The sequence below is a fragment of the Triturus cristatus genome, chromosome 11 (assembly GCF_964204655.1).
Source record: "Triturus cristatus chromosome 11, aTriCri1.1, whole genome shotgun sequence".
NCBI classification, from domain to species: Eukaryota; Metazoa; Chordata; class Amphibia; order Caudata; family Salamandridae; genus Triturus; species Triturus cristatus.
In genome coordinates this window covers 221,632,521-221,644,972 of record NC_140594.1, presented here as the reverse complement: position 1 = coordinate 221,644,972, position 12,452 = coordinate 221,632,521, and the positions used below count along the sequence as shown (strand labels likewise).

At 42.5% G+C, this 12,452-nt stretch overlaps 1 pseudogene; it reads left to right on the top strand.

Moving 5' to 3' along the window:
• The first annotated feature begins 920 nt into the window (after window positions 1-920).
• On the top strand, window positions 921-1,208 carry LOC146783933 (LYR motif-containing protein 4 pseudogene; annotated as a pseudogene).
• Window positions 1,209-12,452: the final 11,244 nt, after the last annotated feature.

Below are 12,452 nucleotides of genomic sequence, written 5' to 3'. Positions count from 1 at the left end.
GTCTGGCTGGCTTGTTTTTGAAGATCAGCCATCTTCCTCTTGGTGATGATCCTGATATCATACCACCGCTTCTTGAGCACATCAATGTCCCTGGGGGTCACTCCAATGGCATTCACCTGAAACTGGATTCCAAGCCAGATTTTTCTTTTTTCTGAATCTGCAACTTGCAGGGACTGCTTTCCAAACAGCTTTGTGTGCTGCTTCACTACCTCCTTCTGACTGAATTTCAGTTTCCTCTTCCTTTCCCCTCCTTCTCTTTCTGTGTCCTGACTGGCCATTGTGCAAGATTTGCAGAAAAAGTTCACGCAGTGGCTCTGTTGCTCTCCTCTGCACTCCCAGCCTCTCCAGAAGGTTCTGATTGTGTGCACCTGCCTGGGTGTGGCCACATCCTGGTTGGGAGGGGTGGTGGTTGCACAGGATTGGCTGATTCCTCAATTGCAGTTTTTTAGAATTTCCGATTCGGTATATACCGATTCGGTAATATTTACCGATTCAGTATTTACCGAATCGGAAAAATTGTGGATTCGGTAAATATTTACTGATTTTTACCGATTCGGTAATATTTATCGAATTATTACGTACATCAGAAATACCGTTTCTAAATACCGATTCGGTAAAATTCGGTAATTAGGAATCGGTATGTCCAAATTACCTACATATGGCCCTAAATTCTTTATTAAAATGTTCTATAAAATACACCATTTGCCAGGACTGCACCACCCCCCACAAGTCCCACGTTTCTCCATTGAACATGCTCACTTAGCTTGCTACATAAAAGTCATAACCACGTTTTACGCCCCACCACTTTCAAATTTCGTAGCTGCCGCTGTTTCTGGTACACTTGGGAATTTGCAGCAGTTGCAGCTTTGCTAGTATACTCACAGGCTTAAATAGTCATGAATGAGTAATTGTAAATGAACATGACCTACAAGATGGTGGCGCCCGGAAGAGCACAGGTAAGGTTCTTGTTCAGGGCACTGTTGCGGGAGACCTCCAAATTCAGAGCCTAGAATTACACAACTTATGCTACCAGAAGAATCAGAGATGCCTTCAGAGAAAATAGAAGTGTCTCAGAGGTCCAGGAAGTGCAAAATCTGGTCTATCAAGCCAAAGAAAACCTGGCAATGATTGGGCGACAGGTAGCTCTTGGCCATCTTTATGCTTCTGAGAAGCTATTTATTGAGAATCAAGCAAGAAATGTCTCCTAATGCCATAGTACTGAATGTCCCCAGAGGACTCCACTACTGACAGCTCTTTAATTGCCACTACAAGGAGACCGTACAACATTCCTATTTATGAAGCCTGTTTGTCCACGTTTTAAATGTCTCTATAAGTTTTGCATATGTTCATCATATATTGGTGTCTCTTTAATTAAAGCTAGGCTATGATGAGAGAGTCAGGCTGTGGAATGGTGCCATTTAAATAGCTTCCATTTCAACTCCAAGGTGTGTTTTCCAGCAGTAGGAAATAAACCTGGTGAACTTCATTGTGTGCCTTGCAATAAATGTTTTTCTGAGTTATTATGAAAATAAATTGTAAAAATTGTAAATGGTATTCAATTATGCCAGTGTTATAGCTTATCAAATTTACATTAACACATGCTGACATTTGTTTTCTCAAAGCAAAAATATTGTGAATTCTGAAGAAACGCCTTCTCCTAAGCCCTCACCAAGTCTGGTGGACTTCTAGTTTTCTCTCCAGGTCCACCCTAGACAGGGATTTTCACTTGTACTTGACAAGATAATTACATTCAGAGTGGCTTGGGGGAATTTGTGAGAATCTACAATAAAATGAGTTTTTGGGTCAGAGGCGTAATATTACATATTAGTAAACAGAATTATGGGTTCAGTTTCAAATATTTTGAAATCAGTGAGGGCCGGTGCAGGTAAGATTAGTGGGGCGGGCGGTGGGTAGTTAACAGATGACGAGGAAAAAAAAATTAAATCACTTACAAAAATAAAGAAAACCACTTACCTTACGCTCGTCTCATCGCTGAGTGGGCGACGCGGTGAGCGCAATCAGTAATGTGCGAGCACAAGGTAAATGGTTTTCTTTTTTTTCAATTTTATTTTCCCTCTTCGTTGTCTGCCGACTCCTCCTACGCTTTTACCTGCACTAGCCATCACTGTGAATTTCAAAAGTGAATTTGCACTTGTGAATCAGGACATCAAAGACAAGGTTCATCTGCAAGGGATTTTGCATTTGATTGGCAATAGATCTCCAATAGGTTTAAAGTTGGGATTCAAAGTTTCTACCTTGTTACCAAAGCAATGGGTGTGGCAGTGGGTTCAGGTTCTATTGAGGCCAGAAGCATTGTTTTCTTAATTGTAATGTAACTGACGTCGTTTACATACAACAATGGCCTTCTTTAATGCACGAAAATAAATTAACATAAGCAAACACACCTGTTTCACATACAGAATGGCTACAGAGAGAATTACCTGGGGCATTACTAGAAACCACTTGTCTAGGTTGCTAAAAGCAGATCTGAAAAATATAGTTGCTTTAAGTTAATTGAAACAGACCCAGGAAAGCAAACTACAGCAGCTGAAAAGAAAGGTAAAAGACATTCAATAAAAAGCATTGACAAAGCCTTCAGCATAGTGCATACAAACAAGCATACAGCACACGTTTACACATACTTTCAAGAAGCGCAGCATAGAGACAGTCACCTATGCACAGAGCATGCACACATAGAACACTCACAAAGATACATACTCACAACACATACAGTCATAAATATCCACAACAGTGGATGGACGGATGCACGGCTGTGTGGTAAATTGAGTAAACATTTGTGGTTATCGGTGGATATCTATATAAATACAATTAATGGATGGGTGTGAGTGCACCCAGGGATAAATGGCCAGTTGAATGAAACAATCAGAGCTTATTCAGAAACTGCATTTTGTAGCATGTTTTGTGTCCTGAAATAGTACTACTCACATACCACAAAATGTTATTTACAAATCTACAAGCTGAAGACCATGCCTCCGCCTCTGCTATATTTTTTGTGGGAGGGATGTGGGAGTGGCTGAAAAATATAGAATACTTGCTATTTAAGGCAAGGGTGTAGAGGTGGTGTTAAGGGGGTGGAAGAAGGGGTTAAGAGAGGGCTTGGAAGCCAAAAAGGACCCAAAACAGTTGTAAATGTGGTCTAGCTCAGAGCTGGAGTAAGTCCAGAACGATACATGACCAGCTGGTGGTACTGCCACACCCTCCAATAGAATTTAATGGAGGCAGGGTCTTAAAAATAAAAAGCCACATAAACTAATGTTGAAATAAATCAAATTATTTTTACTTTTCAAAAATATAAATGAATTTATTTTATATTTAAAAATTATATATCAATAAAACAGAATTATAATTATAAAATATGTTACTAACCTTTTTACATTTAAAAATTATTGTTACTTTGATTTTTTTTTTTTTTGTTGAAAAACCTTTATTGACATGTCAATCAAGAACAAGTATGGGCCTACAACCCCCCGGGGCCGGCCGCTAAGCAATCAGAGCAACAAAGATCAAATGTAAACACAGGCAGCACCTCGGGGAGCAGAATCTTCATGCTAATACTGTGAACAGCGCAGGTAGGACACCAGGAGAAAAAAGGTTTTCATTTTACAATGGGACAAGACAGAAGGATCAGGTGCCGAACAATTTCCCAACAGCGATAAAAGGTATGCAGAGTAATAGACGTGAGCAATAAACAGCAATCTATTGGATCAATGGCACAGACACAGGAAATTCAGGATGGGGAAGAATATCATAAACAGTTGCGCCTGCAGTCCCCCGCCCGAACTCCCAGAAAACACCCCGGAAATTGTGGCACACATGAAACGGCAACGAGTCATAACAAAGGAGGTGTATCACACTGATCCCAGAGAAAGAAAAACAAGAGGAATCAGAGAAGAAAAAGGAGGCCATGGAAAAAGAAGTGAAAGACTAAAGAATCCCCTCCCCCAACCCCCCACCCTGCACCTCTGCAGATGAGTACGGCCCCCCCCCCCAGCAGTGTGCCTGTCGCCCTAGAACCAGACCCGAAATATAGAAGAATAGGGAAAAAGAAGTAGGAAAAGAACCCCACCAGACGGGGGGTATAGAAAGTGTTAATAAACTGGAGGAGGGCCTTCAAAACATACCCCCGGCTTCTCCCTCCCGCACGGTAAGTTTTCCCGAAAGTAAACAATAAACAGCACAAAATCGATAGTAACAAAGTAAGATGGGGAACATTATGCACCTATTATGCTAATAGCTATGCCATGAGAGCACGCAACCCCTGAGCCCGCCCGTCCACTAGATGACCACCCCTGAAGGATCAGTCTTATCCCTGACCACTCTTTGCAATTCTGCCCATGCCTACCCCTCGACCCAGCGCCATGTCCGATGTTCCAAGGTAGAGGAGTGTCCAAAACCGACCGAGAAGCGACGCACACAGGTGGGGTGGAAGTCTCTGAGCACCAACACAGTCCGCATCATGGAGGGACGGGCTTCCCAGTGCCGCCCCAGGATCTGCACTGCACTCGAGGTCCAGGAGGGCAGAAGCAGCCAAGGTAGACAATTGTTGCTGGAATTGTCCCCGGGTCGCCGGAGTCTGTGTACGGGACGAGGCCACCACCTCCCACTCAGGTCCAATACCTCCGGGACAGGTCAGACCCTCAGCTAGCCGATCACACAGTAGCATATTGTCCGGAGTGTCCAACAATGCGCTAATCTCAGGGATGGCCGCAACAGTGTCCTCCTGTGCGCAGTGTGGGAAGTCCCTGTGTACCTGAGGACAGGCGGGCCGCCGCTGTCCCAACGCTGATGCCACACCGTCGAGCTTACTCCCCAAGACCCCGACGCCATGAACCAAGGAGGAATGAAGAGCACCAAGGGCCTCGAGGAGGTCGCCGTACCCCAGCACAGCTCTCTGCGATCGCTCCGCCACACTCCCAAAAGTCACACACTCCCAATCCTGCTGCGACCCAGTGGACAGGATGGTAGGCCGCATCGCAACAAGATGGCCGCCAAGTATGCCCGACCCGTATTGGGGCCAGGACCCAGGGGCAAGCGCCTCGAGGTCCACGTCGCTGGAGACAGGGTTCCGGGGGCAAGCAAAAAGTTATCCGTTGCGTTGTCACGGGCAACAGTCGTCCCCACCACGGACCAGCTCCCGCGAAAATCCGGGAGCGGCCCGCAGGGATCAGGGCGAGATACGGGCGGCGTCCGGGCAGCTCACCATCAAAGGCAGGGGCAATCACCGGAGGATCTGAGAATTGCACCCCCGGGCATGCACTCGGTCCGCTACGCTTGACAGTAGGAACGACCCCGACGAAATGTAGGCCGAGTTTGGCACCGCTCCGGTGGACCGACTCCACCCAGTCACCACAGGCAGCTGTTGTTGAACTGCCACCCGGCCAAGGCGTCCACTCGAGGTCCTGGCTCCAGGGCTGCACGGGCCGCAAAGTTCAAATGCACATTTCTCCGGCGATACCGCAGCCAGAAACCTCGAAGTCACACGATCGGGTGCCACTCTCCTTCAGAAACACAATCGCATAGCACAGGCTGAGGATCTCGTGCAGGATATCCGTGCGGGATGCGGAGGTTCACGGAGCCGGGAGTCTAGGCTGCCGTCCCGGTCGCCATCTTGGCTCCTCCCCCTTACTTTGATTTTTTAACAAAATAATTAAAACCATGTAAAATATATTTTATATAATTGTTATTAATGTTCAACACATAATAAATATATATACTTTTTATACTTTAAAAAAAACATTTCAGGAAAATACATTTATTTTAATTTAATATAGTCAAAATAATTAAATATTTAAATCAATAATGCTGTAGCATTTTTGTTTTGTTCTACATTTAAAATAAATATTTAAAATAAATTTCCACTCATATTTATCTTAAAGATATGTTTACAATTTTTTTGTACTTTAATAAACTTTTAAACATTTCCATATAGTTTATAATAGGGAAGGAGATTTCTGCATATGTGTTACAAGTGGTAACTTTTCACTCATAAATTAGGCTCCACCCCTAAACACGTGTACGTTTACCTTTGTAAATACCCCCCAAGTGACAACTAAAAGTGTTTTTTTGCTCAAGCCATACAAAGATAATTTACAATGCAGTATCAAGTGTTCAGTGTGTCTGTAATTTCACATAAATTGAATGCCTATGCTCTTTTCAAAACATCTCGTTCAAGTAGGTGCTGTTTAAGCCAATGTTTGTAATGATTATCATAAATTGCACCAAAAAAACACATTTCGTTTTCTATCTAAGTATTAGAACAATGGCATACATTAAGGTATCCCTGCGACCATCTTGTAGTGAAATAGTGTTAGGTCATAAAGCCCAAATTAAACCAAATATAAAATGATAAATAATGTGCAGACAGCATGTCATTCTGATAGCTCTCTCTAACAGGAAAGAATTTACGAGCAAAATGAATTGATCCCAACTAGATGAGCCGGATAAGATTGCATTTGTAGTATCATATTTAATTAACGTCAGAGTTGATTTGGTCAAGAAGTAGTGTTTGTCTGGATGAATTCAAAGTAAGGATGATAAAAATGCTTCTCACTTGGGTCACCCATGGAAGTGCAGTAGCAATGCTGGTTTTCAGAAGATCTCACAGGGAATATTGTTAAGCTTTAGCTGCCTCACTGACCCAAATATCTTCTCTACGCAATCGTGGGTTTAACAGTTGTCATGTGCATTATGTTAATAAGTCTCAGTTCCATAATAAGTAGATTAATTTGAGTCAAATGCTCAATTCTATACACATTTATCAATAATAAATCTTGGTCTATAGACAACTATTTAGGTGGCGATTCCAATCCGGGCTGGAAAGCACTCCGACCGAGCCGGATCTGGGGTGTTTTCTGACCGAGCCGGACTCTACAGTCCGACCGAGCGAGTACGATGCGCATGTATGCTGTCAGACTCGGTTCGGTCGGACTCCCATAGAAGTCAATTGGAGCCAGTTGTACGACGTGTACATGCGCTCCCATTGACTGAATGGGTACGTCTCAAACAAGTGCACCCCCTACAGTGGGTACGCATCGGTGCCATCCTCGCCGTGCATGCCTGTGTGGGTGAGACCCATGGGTCTCCCCCTGTGTGCGAGTCGTACGGCTGCGGGTGTCGGGGGGTCCGACGTGGACCCCCGAAGTCCGACTCCAGGAGCTTTTGCGAGCCGGACGCTTCGACTAGGTCGAGCTGTCCAATTCGAGCATCGTACTAGTTTGGTCGAGAATCGTCTACATTACTCGCGTCGGTTTGCGTGCGACCGAGTCGGACGGATCGGGTCGGAGCCGGGAACGAGTCAGACGGAGAATTTGCGCATATTCGCATCATACTTCGTCGTCCGGACCCGTGTACGGATCGGTCGGGAAAGTAGCATCGGAGTCATATCCGCTACGGCCGAACCCGATGCGGTGCCCTTTTGACCGAATCGGCCCCTTAGTATTTGAATGACCCAATGCCATGTATGGGCTGCAGATTCCAACGTGAAGAGTAATACTGCGGTGATAAGGGACCTCCTCCAATTTTAAGGTCCAAAGCTGTCATTATCTAGCAATAATTACACAATGTTCCCATATATTTCGTTAGGAGGGGACAGTCCCATACTGGTCACAGAGTGGGATGGAGGTCAGTGAGACTGTTGACCCTATCCCACTCGGTGAGAAGGCATCAGTGATGGACACTTGGCCCTGGCCACTTCAGGGCTTAAAACTGAAACGCCCAGGTCTGAGGCTATTAGTGAGGCTGCCTCTTTTCATGAAGGGGACCACCTCGAATCACTTTGATGAGCTGAGGAGGTCATACCTACAGGGCTGTGACCTCTTCAGCCTAGAATCGTTCTGCTCAGGCAGACCGGCGCCTACACATTTAATGCATGCATAGCACCTGGCTGCCTGACCTGAACATAAAGAGTATCTTTCAGGGTGACCTGTGCTCTGCCTGACAGACTCGCTTCATATCTGCAGAAAGGCGGGGGATGGGGCCTCTCTGCCCTTATGAACAGGACACTGCTGACTGTTTTCAACCCATGTAAATAGACTTTCAGAAACTCTCCCATAATTAGTTCGGACTAATAAGACACAGAAAGAATATCTCTTTTTGTAGTCTATATTTTCTACTTTTTACTCCTGTAAACATAACATGTCATACTTTTAATCTAAAGCACTAATATCATCCATTTTGCTTATGATTCCTATGAAGTTCTACAGTAATAGGTTAAATCAGCCTCCCTCAGTAAAGAATTTGCCATGCCTAGCCCTTAAGACAGGGGGCAAAAGGGACTGCGCCAAAGTTGGCTAAACTATGCCATCTACATTAACTAATCAGCTCTTCAGAATATCCTTAGAACTAAGAAAAGTCTCTCTAGAGAGTCTCTGTATGCCCCACAACCTGTTGCTTTGATTTCACTTATTAGTGAAAGAATACTACAAATCATTTTGAGTTTAAAGTAGGCAGAAAAACTGTGTTAAAAAGTCAATGACTTCCATATAAGAAAATGCAGTGATGTGGCAAAACAAAAGAACTTAATACTCCTGTTAAAGTAAGGCACGTGGCAAAATGTGCAAATGTACATATGTAATCACAGCCAACGATTGCCTCCATTCATGAATACTGCGATGGCCGAAAGGTCTTTAAAATTACACTTCAGAGACAAGAAATTCCATTTAGAACGCTCAGCAACATAGCCCACCAAACACCATTCACAAATCCTACAATTGTACTTACCAGATCCCACTACTTTCATGTTACATCTCCATTAGTGTAGCTAATGTCCGATTTGCTATGGTTATATCTGATTAGGAATGCCTGGCACTGTTACTGAAAAAGCAAGGCCTCTCATGGTTTGGCAACATGGCTTTTGATCAAATGCTTAAGGGATTACATTGGGTATTGATTGATTCTGCAAGAGGAATAGTCTCAGGGCAGCTATTATGCCACTCTCAGCCAGTGTCCTGATAATGAGTGGTGGCAGCCTTCGTGCCTGCTTTGTGCCTTTTCTGAACTGTGGCTACTATGGTGTCCTGTGACTGCATTGGTACTTGTCATGCAATTTATACCTATGATTACCATCTGACAACCATTGTGGGAATGAATATGTATCAGCTCTCACCAAGGAACTGGTTGTGCACTGTAAGATGCTGCAGACATATTGGGGTCAAATTGGTTGTTGGGAGGCATTGTTCCTTATTTTGGTCTGGCGTTGGCGTAGATCTTTTGATTTCACTAAAGTAATACGTATAGAATACTTGATCATAGGTCTTTCAGACAGTCATCTTCATCCATAAATCTGTTCCTGGAGCTACTATGTGAATGTGTGCTTTTAGAGGCCAAAAACATAATTTTGCGTTTAGCCATTTTTTATTTTGATTGATGATTGCATGGCAACTTCTTCAAAAATAACGTTTAGCAAAAAACCATGACAAAACAAAATGAAACATTTATTGACAAAACCAAATGGCTGACGGCCAACGTTAGACATATTGACTTTACAAGTGTTTGTTTTTAATTTGGTTGCATTAATCACTAAATGGAGCAGAGGCAGCTCCCACCTTGTCAAGGTACTGTGAACTGGTCCAACAGCAGCAAGTTCACTCATCCACCTACCTGTTGTCAACCACAAAAATGTGCACCTACTGGGAACAGAAATCAACTGACTCTATGGCCCCTTTACAAGTTGGACATAATATGGTGGGATATTTGACACATGCAGTAAATATCTTTACCCCAGGGTAAAGTATTTCCCACATGTGGTAAATAATTCCTGTTCAGAATGCTCAACAGGAAAATGAGCATAACATGCAAAATCGTTTTTTAACACACCATGGGGCATATTTACAACGAGGCGATAATAAATTATCGCCGCTTTAGCGGACGTTTTCGGCCGAAAAGCGGCGATAATTTTATCGCTGTATTAGCAAGGTCATGCTAACGCGTGAAACCTTGCTTTAGCGTGGGAATTTCTAACGCCCAGCTTTGCATCTCTAATGAGATGCAAAGTGGGCGTTCCTGACTTGTCATGATAGGAGAAATGTCGCTAAGCGACATTTCTCCTATCATCAAGCCCCACGCTATGAAGCATAGCGTTAGGAAAAGTAGCAATAACACCTGTTATCGCTACTTTCCTAACACCTGCTTCAGGACTGACTTAGCCATGATATCCTATGGAAGGAGGATATCATGGCTAAGTTTGTGAGTCCATATCAACAAGGTAACGTGAGATTATCGCTGGGTTTCCAGCGATAATCTCACGTTAGCCAGTTAGCGTGAGGATTTTTATCGCTATTGAGATAAGCGTTGCTAATAGCACTCTATCTCAGCGATAAAAATGCGCGCTAGCCGGCGATAATTATCCTAGCGCTAAGTGCGCTTTGCGATAATTATCGCCGGTTGTTGTAAATATGCCCCCAAATTCTGCATGTGTTGTTTCTTCCCAGGATTTTTTCAGCAGTTTAGTTCTGCCAAAATGTTTCAAAGAGTTTTATAATTATCACACAACTTGTAATTCCTAGCCCTGTGCAAACCCTTATTTGCACAGTGATTGGAATAAAGCCCTTAACTCGTAATGAAGGCCTAAGGAGGTTATTTATCAAAGCTTTGTTGTGGTGCAAAGTGAGCAAGGAATTGCTTAAAATTACTTACCATTATAAAAGTCTGTGGACTCACTACAAAATTGTACAGTGCCAAGCAAAGACCTGCTCACCATTGATTAAATTTAGGCCCAAATTCACAGCACGTTATCTTTCGCACTCCTATATGACAGTTTTTCAGATGGAGCAGAGGCTGAAAGCTTCTCCCATCAAATATACGTCATGAGCTAATACAGTTGGAGGTCTGGACAGTGGCGGCTCCTCAAGGGAGTGCTACGGGGCGGTGGGCGGGGCGGGGGAGGAGCAGGGTGGGGGGTAGTAAACTCCGGAATACAGCCGAACAGAGTTGAGTAAGTAAATACATAAATAAAACGAATTACATTGCGCGCACTGCAACTCCAAATCTGGGATGCAGCGCACAATGTAATTCGTTTTATTTATTTATTTACTTACTCAAATCTGTTCTGCCTATTCCGGAGTTTGCTACACCTCACCCTGCCCCTCACCCGCCCCACCACCCCGCAACACTCCCTCGAGGAGCCGACACTGGGTCTGGAGTTGCTTGTGTTCCATTAGTAAGTGTGTGTGGCTTTCCTATTTGGATGTACTTATTTTATGGTGTTTTGTGGAGGTTGATTTCCTTATGGGTAGGTCGCCTTCAGGATGGTAATGAAGGAGATGAGGTAGCTGAGTACAGGAATTTGTAGTGGTGAAAAAGCTTTAGAACAAGCATTTTGGTGAGCACTTCTTTGTTGGTTCTTGTATCAACAAACTGCATCAATGTTTTTTCCTCGAATCCAGCTCATACCCTTGCTAATTCTGAAGCTCTGCCTGCATGAAACCTGCTCAATGAATATAATTCTCCACCAACTCCTTTACACTTCATTAAGCGACTTGATTTCACTCACTACTTTGGGGCATATTATCAAGCATGGAGTTAAAATTATCGCCGCTTTAGCGGCAGAAAACTGCCGCTAAAGTGGCGATAATGGGCTTGATAATATGCACTTGAGAATTCCAATAGAAGCCCAGATTCTCACCAAAACATGGGCTTCTATGGGAATTCTCTAGGGCATATTATCAAGCCCATTATCGCCGCTTTAGCGGCAGTTTTCTGCCGCTAAAACTGCGATAATTTTAACTCTGTTTCTTGATAATATGCCCCTTAGTTTTTATAATTCACCATTGAGCTTTGTACAATTCTATAAATTCCCTATGACAGTCAGCAGACCAAACAGATAATGAATGAGATGTGGTCGGTGAGTCTGATTATATAAGCTAAACTTCCTTGCTCATGGTAGTTCTGAATCGTTGCATGACAAAATGTCAGATAGAATAATATTGAGATACAAAACTCTCGCCAAAAAATATTAAGGACAATAATATTGACTTTACATATTTTGAATGTAAAGAACAAAATATAGACTACAAAATTTAAAAAAACTAAAATATTGCCACAAAATAGGTAAGTATATGGAATTTTAAATATTAAAACAATATATAATCTTTAAAAAATGTAACTTAAAAAAGTACATTTAAAACCGATATAATATAAAAAATATAAAAATCCATGTTATAACTTACAAAACGTAACATATACTTTCAAATACATTTTAAGAATAATAAACATAATCTATAAAGAATTCAAATTATAACATAAACATGTATAATAAAATAATGATAATAATTAACAATAATTTAAAAGAACGATACAATAAAAATGTGAAACTCAAAATCGTTATTTAATAATAATAATCCTCCAAAAGATAGATACACATATTTATAACAAATTCAAATAACTTTTTAAATTAAATTAATAAAAAGACTTTAAAAAATAAAAGCAAAAATTCA